Raw genomic sequence first — 11237 nt, 5'->3', positions numbered from 1 at the left:
TGAAGGGAGGGTGGGTGGGAGTGGTGGTGAATGGAGGGTGGGTGGGAGTGGTGGTGAAGGGAGGGTGGGTGAGAGTGGTGGTGAAGGGAGGGTGGGTGAGAGTGGTGGTGAAGGGAGGGTGGGTGGGAGTGGTGGTGAATGGAGGGTGGGTGGGAGTGGTGGTGAAGGGAGGGTGGGTGAGAGTGGTGGTGAAGGGAGGGTGGGTGAGAGTGGTGGTGAAGGGAGGGTGGGTGGGAGTGGTGGTGAAGGGAGGGTGGGTGGGAGTGGTGGTGAAGGGAGGGTGGGTGAGAGTGGTGGTGAAGGGAGGGTGGGTGAGACTGATGATGAGCTGGCGTTGAGAGGCAGCGTGGTCGTGGGGAAGAGTCGGGGCAGAGGTGAAAACTCCCAGCGGCCCTGTGTCATACTCATCAGAAAGGAAGTTGTTATCGTCAGGCCATTTAACAGTGAGTGGTTGAGCTAAGTTTCAGTGAAGATGATCTGTATTGGGCTGTGTGCACTCACGCGTGACAGAGCAAGCCAGGCGGCGGTAATCGATGGGGGTATTTTATTACGTGATTACACACGCGGTGCTTAATGCACAAGTGCTCTGCATCCTATCTCTATATTTTTTTTATTATTTTACCTTCAAGATGTGAACCTATATATAACTTCTAAACGACAACTACATTTTCAAGACGTTGGCAGTTATTAAGGAATACACGTTAACAGAAAGCGATGTCCCCTTGCGGATGAAAAGGCCTCGTGTTTAAACCATGCCTCCAATCCGGGAGGATGATGTTTCATGTCGTGAGGCTGTTGAGGGGGGTGCCTCGTGTCCCACACAAGCGCAGCGCACTCGCGTTCGCTTTACACGGAACGAGTGATTTGTCATCATCACCCGCTGATGATTGTTACTGAACAATTAACAGTTAAATGTGCAGGGCGAGTTGCAAGACCTCAACAGCACAAATGTAAAAGCCATAAGCAAGACTCTTCACAGAATCCACAACTCGTAATTCTCTCCCGTCGCCTGGGATGGACTCCTGTCGAGAAAGACGTCTGTGCTGCTACATTATAGACACGCGTCGAGATCTGTCTCAACCACGTGCATCACTCGGATCCACTTCTGATCTGTCTCAGCCTCCTCGTGCATCACTCGGATCCACTTCTGATCTGTCTCAACCTCGTGTATCACTCGGATCCATTCCTGATCTGTCTCAACCTCCTCGTGCATCACTGGGATCCATTTCTGATCTGTCTCAATCTCGTGCATCACTCGGATCCACTTCTGATCTGTCTCAGCCTCGTGCATCACTCGGATCCACTTCTGATCTGTTAGTTTTTGTTTACATTCTAATATCATGTTGATGCGAGAGCCGGGGGCTTATGGGACCCCGGGTCCCGCCATGAGGTTCAATTATCTTTAGAGTTCCTAGCAACGTGAACATTGTGCTCTTCCCCACATGACTTGACTTCTCGGGGCTGTGCTGTGCTCGCATGAAGAGGCAGGCGGTTTGCCTGCCTCGCACATCTGTCCCTCCATGTCAACAATGTAGGCATGCTTCACACATCCCATCACGACCTTCTGCAGGTGCACAGCTTCCACGCAAGACAACTCTGGATTGGTTTCGACGCCCAGTGGCTCATCGGCAACGAGGCTTCACCAACTTTGGTGAGCTGCCCGATCGTCGTCAGCAAGGGGCCCCGATGGAGCCTCGAGTTCGACGCAAATCTGCGTCCTGCAGAAATTCTATTTTGTTACATGCTCCACAGCGGCGCTAATGATTATTTAGTGTACTGTACACGTGGCTTATCATGAATCTTTGCCTCTGCAGTTAACCGATTACAAAAACTCAAAGTAAATGTACATTTACTTCACATTTGTTTACTTACAATTGCACATTTTTCCGGGAATGACGTTTGTGCAGTGTATGTGCAGTATCTATCATCTGTCTTCTTACTTACACTATATGGCACTTATAATTTCACAGATTTCAAGATTATGCAGGCATTAATATATTATTTAAAATAACACCTCATTCGCATATAAATAAGGAATTTATCTGCTTTTAAACGTATTTTTTTACCACACGCATAAACGTACTGTATATAAAGCCGTAATTCCTCCAGTTCAAAAATACATCAGCCATATAGATATGAAGTCTAATATTGTTAACATTCTATTAAAAGGGAGGTTGGTGAGACATGATTGGTAGGCACTGGTTTAGCTCTGTGATTAATACCGCATGTACAAAGTCGACTGACATTTTACATTTCACCCACGGGGTCACGGCTTGTTGTGTTGACAGCTGACGTGTTGGCACTTTGCAGACAATTCTTATTTTATGCAATCGTAGGGATGAGTCGCGTTTCACATCTTGCGATGCCCTGGGCACGGCAATGCAATCCGACGCCTATCGTGCAGGTTGCTTCAAAGACGTCCGGATCACGATGATATTTTGCAATTTCACCATGAGGAACATTCACCTGTGGCTTCAACATCCATGGTCATTCCTCGCATGCCAGTCCGCATCTCTGCCGCCTCTACCCTTCCTCTCGCTCTCTAAGCTCTCAGCTCTCGTCTCAGAGCCGTGGCTTCCTTCGCGGGGCTGTGCCGACATCCTCAAACGCGGCAAACTCCTCCCATCTGCCCTCACATTATCCGCTCTTCCTTGCGCCCACAAATCGAGTCGCTGATCTTGCCGCGAGACGCGTGAATGATTTTCCACACTTGCCAACAGATTAGAGGAAGTAGCCCAGCAGTGGTGGAGTGTGAAACGTGTGAATAACCGCAGATGGCATGGTGGCGCCATGCCAGTGTAGGGAGTAAGCGGAGTGTAACGCTGAGTGGAGTGTGGCCTGGCTTGCAGTCACAGCGCCCAGGGGAGTTCGCGTCCCCCTTCTGGGTTGACTCAGCCCAGTTCAGGGTTTTCACCTCTCCCACGAGGCCAAACCGGGACATTTCTCAGTCTACTGAAGTTCAACTGAACACAATACCGGGAGAGATCTTAGTACAAATCAGTCCCTGCCACCCGAACACAGATGCCAATTTCCATTCTGTCCAAGTCAAACCCCGACAGGTGGCAGCAGCAGTGCGACACCGCCCCGTGGGGACCCGCCGTGACCTTTGACTCGCCCGACAGTCCTGCTGGAGAGTCCCCATTGGAGGGAGGGAGGGAGGCTCTCGCTTTGCCCTCCACAATTCAAACCTCCAGGCCGTGCTGCGATCCTGGATCACGGGAATCACGCGACGCTGAACGGTCTCCCTCCACGTGCATAACATTTCTTACATTCGTCGCTACCTCAACTCATTACCGGACGGATTCATAACCTCGACATTTGCATTAGTTATGGCCTCATGAAATCCTCACATTCAAGTTTCAGACGTCGATAATGTTGCTTCTTAGATTCTCGCCTGAACCCAACAGAGAGCCACAACACGCATGCCTTCACCATCCTTCAGCCACTCGAATTCAACGTCAACCCCTCTCACAAACTGTCCTGAGTATGGTCACGATCCTGCGTGGTTTTTACCATTTGCAGGTCCCTGAAGTCATCATCTCCGCTGGATCCTCTCCGCTCACCATTCTCTCTGCTCGCCACGCTCTCCGCTCCACAGCCGTCTCTTCTGCAGCCTCTTTCCTCGCCGCTACAAATCCTTCCCTTTAGCCATCTCCTCCGATTCCCTCCCCTTGTTCACGTCTCATCTAATCTGCACTGTCTGCGATTAACTACGTAATCTCCGCAAACACCACAATCGTCTCTTTAAAATAACTTAATTTAGATCTGCCTCTTGTACATAAGAATGATTGTACGTGACGTAGACTTTGTCACGAAAAGTTCACAGCCATTCCACCCCTCGGATGCCACCATGCTGCACATTGTGGTTTCCCAACGGGGTTTTCAGTGGACGGCAGAAACGGTTCTGAAAGTAGCGGCCGTTTCTACCAGAGAACATCCACAGCCCTGGTGAGCTGGGCCCTGGTGAGGGGGGGCCCTGGTGAGGGGGCCCTGGTGAGGGGGGCCCTGGTGAGGGGGGCCCTGGTGAGGGGGGCCCTGGTGAGGGGGGGCCCTGGTGAGGGGGGGCCCTGGTGAGGGGGGCCCTGGTGAGGGGGGCCCTGGTGAGGGGGGGCCCTGGTGAGGGGGGGCCCTGGTGTCTGGACTCACTCTGTGTTGTTGTCATGGCAGTGACTTCGCCTTAACTAAGCCAGAGACTGGTGCAGAGGGACCAGGCCGCTCAGTGTGGAGTTCACATGCAAGCACTCGGTATCTTGTGTTGAATACTGCCCGTAACTTATTCTGTATGGATTAATGTTACATTTGTAAATGTTGATGCCAGAGTGGTTATTTTTGCAGTGATATTGAGTTTATATTGACTGGGTTATTTAGTAACATTCTCACTTGGCTACTCATAAGAAGCTATACTACTTGCATTTCAAACTTGAGTGATTTATACAATTTAAACAAATTGCTGATATTTGTGTTCGGCAAGTTCCGGGTTACTTTAAAATGTGGCTCCTGGAAGATAATAAGATCTTTAACATCACATTTTTGTCATGTAAAGAAGTCCTCTCGCTTTGGTAAAGTCATCAAGAAATACAAGACAATAGTGGGATTTTTGACAAAGCCTTGAAAACTCAAGTGGCACGTGTTCTAGCAACTCCAGGAGCGTTCCTCGTATCTGCAATCATGATGCGGGCCGAAATCACGGAACTTATCCCGTGGGGTTATCCACAAATTGACTCCACTTTGCCGTGGGACAATTCAGCGGACATTCACCGGCCCAATGTCTCTAGCGGATAATAGGAGTCGCGGATAACAAGGGTAGAACGCATGAGAGTTCTCCTGTAACACCATTGTGACGACTTTATTGTGAACAAGTTCTAAGTTATGGAAATCAGCTTCACGGGGAGGTGCATCGTAACGACAGGAGAGTTTGATGAACTAAGGACTGTGTGAAGTGCACAACGCGGTGGTGACGGTCGATAATCATTTTATACCGGAGCTATTTTTAATTTCATCTGCATTGGGTGTCCTCGTGACGCGTGCGGTGATGATGGCTGTGCTCGGCTTGGTGGGGTTCCCGGCCACTCGGCTCCTAACGCCGCTTTTATTATCGATGGTCGGTTAGAATGGGACGCCAGCCGTTGGTTCCCTGAATGATAGCACAATGTTTTATTTTAAAGCAGTTCTATTTGTTTTATATAAATTATTGTTGGACTAGCCGTGTGTGTGTGTCCTTTCAGGTAATGGTACTGTTTGTATAATGTTGTAGGGATACGCTTTTGCATATCTTGGTCTGCATATTAGTAACTATTAACTGTGAATTAAATCTTCGTGAAATTTCTTGACGTATGAAAAGTAACTTTTAGCCGTCACGTTGATCGCCATGGTTATCTTTGCCGCATGTTGCCGTTTTGCGTATACAGTGTATTGTGTAACTGTCCGTCTTGAGATATGCAGCCATTTTCAAACCTTAGTGGAATCTTCGTGTAAATTGCTGCGGTGTTGTTTTTACAATTGTATTTTGCTGTCACGATGAAATTTGAATAAAACGAGTATAAATGTTTTGTCGGTGATAACTAAAAGTTGCATCCAAAAATAAATTTGACAAATTAGGCCACAATTGTTTTTTCCGACCTTCTGCGCGTATTACCTATTTTATCGACCTCCAAATGGATGATGGAATCAACCCCTGTGATAGACCCAGTACTTTGACTCGGTCTCAACCACGCATTTTATTTTATCGACCTCCAAATGGATGATGGAATCAACCCCTGTGATAGACCCAGTACTTTGACTCGGTCTCAACCACGCAAACCTCCAGGATGCAAGATTCCCACGACAAGCCCACAAGGCAACAGCACGACGATCCAAAACCACGGCGACAGCTCAACGCGACCGCAGATCAACACCAACGATCGCCATGACACAATATCCCGCAGCATCGCCCCGTTTTCCCAATAACTTCACAATCGATATCCACAACAAGGTAACAGGAAAACAAAGCTTCTCTAAGCCATGGAGAGATGGGCAGCGTGCACGTGCGGCGTACACGTGCCGTGCACGTACGAGTAACGCCTGTCCGGATTAGAACATTTTGGATTTCATGGACAATTACAGAGGTCCCATTGTTACATTTTCAGATAACATTATTCTCATGGTGTCGTCATGTCACTACGTGAAAGAATAAAAGGTTTTACCCTAGCCGACAATAAAACGGGTGTTAATATGTTCAAACACTAAACAGATACCTTTTGCTGGGCATGAAGTCTGCATTAACCACACGTGTTGCAAAACATGCAAAGAAACATTCTGTGATAATGTATGGATTGTCTTTGAAACGGATTGGCCTACACCAGAGACAGCCTTGTTTATGGCCTTGTCTCACCACCGCTGTTAGACCAGAGAACACCAAAAGACGAACAGTACAAAGACAATGTCAGTATCAGACCACTTATAGCTTTGATCAAGCAGTTTCAAAGACAATGCAAATATTATCAGAGCATGTTTGTTTGCATATTTTGACACAATTATGTGTGGTTAATGCAGACTTGATGCCTAAGCAAAATTTATCTATTTGCTGCTTGAACATCTTAACACCTGTTTTATTGCCAGAAAGGGTAAAACCTTTTATTATATTTAATCAGTTTTATACCGGCAAAAAGGTCCCATAGCTATGTCACGACGTGTCCTCGAGATAACACACGAGACGTCACCCAGTGTCATGTGAACCCGCTTCTTGGCAATACTGCCTTGTTCCCTTCCTAGAGATCACGCGGTGGGCCACAGCGCGATTGTTGGCTTGTGGTGGCGCGCACTTCAGGGCTCCCGTGGAGCCGCCCCACAGCTGCAGTACCGAGCAGCCACCAATAGGGGGCCACACGGCACCAACTAACTCTCCACCAATAGGGGGCTAGACAGAACCAACTCTCCACCAATAGGGGGCGACACGGCACCAACTAACTCTCCACCAATAGGGGGCTAGACAGAACCAACTCTCCACCAATAGGAGTCTACACGGCACCAACTCTCCACCAATAGGGGTCCACACGGCACCAACTCTCCACGAATAGGAGTCTACACGGGACCAACTCTCCACCAATAGGAGTCTACACGGCACCAACTCTCCACCAATAGGGGGCTACACGGCACCAACTCTCCACCAATAGGGGTCTACACGGGACCAACTCTCCACCAATAGGGGTCTAGACAGGACCAACTCTCCACCAATAGGAGTCTAGACAGGACCAACTCTCCACCAATAGGAGTCTACACGGCACCAACTCTCCACCAATAGGGGGCTACACGGGACCAACTCTCCACCAATAGGGGTCTAGACAGGACCAACTCTCCACCAATAGGAGTCTACACGGCACCAACTCTCCACCAATAGGGGTCTACACGGGACCAACTCTCCACCAATAGGGGTCTAGACAGGACCAACTCTCCACCAATAGGAGTCTACACGGCACCAACTCTCCACCAATAGGGGGCTACACGGGACCAACTCTCCACCAATAGGGGTCTAGACAGGACCAACTCTCCACCAATAGGGGTCTAGACAGAACCAACTCTCCACCAATAGGGGTCTACACGGCACCAACTCTCCACCAATAGGGGTCTGGCTCGACCACTCCGCAGCCACGTGGCCGGAATCAGCAACAACTCTTTACAGACCCCCCACGAGCCGGGCCGGGCTCAGTTGTCGTCTGCGTGTCACCCCAAGCTGCACGCACGCTCAGGTGGCATCGGTGCGTTCCTCCAGCCCCTTTGTGCCTCCAAAGCGCTGGGTCACAGACGTGTCTCTATGCAGGCCCTGCATTAATAACTATCAATGCTACTCATGTGTTCTTGACAGAGCCGCCCTCCTTTACGCCAGGGCGTGTCAGATAAAGCTTTACACGCGATAAGCGACTTACATCAACACATATGAAAGGGCACCGCTAGTGGCGGCTGTCCCTGTGTGACGCAGCACGTAACCTGCGAGTGGGCATGAGTCTACCAGCAGGGGGCGATGATTGCTGCTGCTGCTGTGTGAGATCCCAAAAGAGAACGGTGTGCATACTTTTTATTTGGCAAATTTGGATCATGACGCCGGCATACTTTGTCCTACTCGTTTCCAGTGACGTTACGGGATCTTTAACGTCCACAGTGAGTGAAGCAGACGGCGCGGAGTGTTTAATGGGCTAATTCGCATTGCACCGTTAAGCTAGATTCGAACCACGAGCCTCTGCACAAACAGCGAACGCGCAGTAATACGATACAATCGAACATGCCACCAAATCACCGATCAGCTTTCAAGCCAGACTTATATGCGGTGTATATGGTCAGTACATAACGATTGGGTTATTTAATGTGCCTCGAATTAGGATGTGAGGATCGTGTTGCCGAGATGTTTGTGCCACCCATTTATACCGCATCGAGTATGGGGTGTGAAGTCCACACGTTAGTACATAACTCGTGCAGTGTCCCACCTAGTCGCATGGCACACACGAGCACGTAACCAGACCCCTCAGCCCACTTGCATTCTTAGTTTTATTTTTCAAATTGCTGAACTGTATGCGACCCGTCATACCTATGCCACTGATACGTGTGAAATCGTAAGTGAGCCACTGCTTTGGTCAGCGTGACCGGGAACAAGGGAGAAACTCCCAACAAACACGTGCCGCCAACTTTTTCCACCAGTGCCTTGAAACTCTTTCATACAAAATGTGCCTCTACGCGAATATCCAACGAATTCACCGTTAACGCGGCCAGCATCGGCTGACGGCTTGAGTTGAATGCTCTTGGTTTTTGTTTTCATGCAGTTGCTGAGCACAGGCCCAACGCATGAAGCGTCCAGCAACAACAGTGAACGTGATTGAGCCAGGTTATGACTGTAAGAGCGTGTGGGGGGAGAGAAACGATGGGAGGGAATTACAAAGTGAACTGAGAGAGAGAAGTGTTGTGACCTGCAGTGTGGTGAACACAGCGTGGTGGATTGGACGAAACAGAGAGCGTCTCTTGTTCTGTGTTTAATCTCTCTCTCAAATTTAGCATTCTCAGGAAGAACGTAATCAACCAGGTTGGGTGTTGACTGTTATGTTATCCGACTGTCTGTTGTATTACATTACATTGCTAAGTATACTAGATTTGTGTTTATATTTAATTTAATTTATACCTGATGATGATTGCTTGTGTTGCAATTGAAACATCGTATGTTTTTTTATCTTTATACGTGACTTTACCGAAAGAACCAAAGAATAATTCCTGCAGTCACGAAAGCTCCAAATTAAGTTAGAGAGCGTCTGGAGGTCTCAGTCCTCAACATGGGTGGAGGAATCAACGAGTGAAATTCCCGTGAGCAGTAACCACGGTAGCAGCGATAGAACAATGATCAGGAGGCGACTGTTGAGTCAAAAGGTTCAAATTTCCACTTAAGCTGGGCGGCATTTAAAAACTGATCTTGGGCTATCTCCTCCGAGTGGCACTCCCTGATAACCCAGATGGTTGGCATTTGCCACCCCTGGCATTCTGCAATTTAAAATTAGCCTCTGTTGGTGCATGTGCTGCTGACACAGCCCTCCTCTGGTAGCAGCAGCGTCGCTCAAAAAGGACACGTGTGGTAATCACAAATCATTCATTCTCAGGCTGATCCCTTCGATCTGCGATGAAACCCACAATGCACTTTAGATTGTGGCTGTCTGATTCATTATTCTAGCAATCGAACTCGACATTATTTGGGGAGAAAGAGTCTCACCTCTCTTCCCACGTGTGGCACCGGGCGGGAGGTGATGGGCAGGGCCTGGTGTCGTCATTGGAATTTTTGGGCCCACGAAACTTACACCCACACCCCCCTTACAATACGACCACACAATAGGCGCATAGGGCTGCGAAGCTGAAATTGGAAAAATGTTCCAACTTAATCCCAATTGGTTTCGGGGTCAAAGTTGTGAGTTTTTTTAACCCGTGCCTACATAAGTTTGTGAATTAAGGTGTTGATGGGGGCTCAAGCTAAATAAGACACGGCATGTTCAATAACGCAACCTCTCAGGCACTCGGCACACGTGCGAGTCGGAGGCGAGGCTGCTGGCACGATGTCGCCGCGTCGCCAGTCGGGGCGAGCAAGAAGCATTGCCACGTGACTCTTGCCAAAGCTTACGAGCCGAAGACGGCTGCCCAAGATGATGGTGAGGAGCACTATCGCGCCAGATCAATGGAATGCATCTAAAAGTAGCAGCAACTGAGTTGTGGGTAATGGGAGGTGATGGCGGTGCTCTGATGCAAAGTGAACAATGCGCTCGCATTTTAACTCAGCGCAGTGCGGCGTGGGGACCAGCAGCTGGGCCACGGCAGAGTTCGCAACACTCACACACACGCAGCCGCGCTGTTGCCTGGCAACACCGAGCGGTTGCCATTCACTGTTTGCTAAACGAAAGTAAAAACAAGCAATTTTTTTCTGAACGACATTACGAGTAACTAAAAAAAGTGTATAGGCCCTATGGATCGGTTTATATGGCCTGTAGATAATGAGCAGTTGAGAGTGGTGGGTTAAGTTATGGAAAGTGTTCCTATTTTCTAAATATGTTGTTTAACACGTAGGCTTTCGCGATCAATATTATTAAAATTAAAGGTTTTTGGGTTAGAATGCGTAAGTATGAATGCGTCGTAACCCTCCACCACCCGACACAGCCAGTAAGGTTTGTCACGTACACAACGCGCCAACTAGTGACGACTTCAGCCCACCGGCGTGTTGGAGAGTACATCCACAACATTGACAATGTGAGCGCCGTGACGTGTCGCCGGTGATTGCATCAACCAGCAGCATCGGGCGATTTGCCAGCAGAGTGAAGCGATCCACCTGCTTCCGGTCTTAAATAGAGCAGCAGGGCGAGGTCATCCCCGTGACCCCCCCCCCCCCGCGACGCCTCTGATCTCTGCACCTGATGGGTGCAGAGAATCGTTCAAGGTGATGTCCTGCCCAATGGGGCGTTGATGCGGTGATCATCTCCTATTCACATCATCCCTGAGACAGCGGTGACAATCCCTCATTCCTATTCGAGGGGCGAGTATTTCCCATACGACGACCGCTATTTACTTCCCCAATCATTGGATACTGTTTAATCGACCCCAGGAGGGATGATGGGCGAAGTCAACCCCCAACCAGCATGTGAACTCGCAACCTTCTGACTGGAGCCGCTCGCTCTTCCGCCGAGCCGCCGGGCCGGGTCGTTTACACGGCGGGGAGCGAGCGGCGCAGGGGGGTCGTGCGGGAG

This window comes from Lethenteron reissneri, chromosome 39, assembly GCF_015708825.2.
Source record: "Lethenteron reissneri isolate LAM-NWPU_2019-01 chromosome 39, ASM1570882v1, whole genome shotgun sequence".
Classification (NCBI taxonomy): domain Eukaryota; kingdom Metazoa; phylum Chordata; class Hyperoartia; order Petromyzontiformes; family Petromyzontidae; genus Lethenteron; species Lethenteron reissneri.
Note: the sequence above shows the minus strand (reverse complement) of the source record.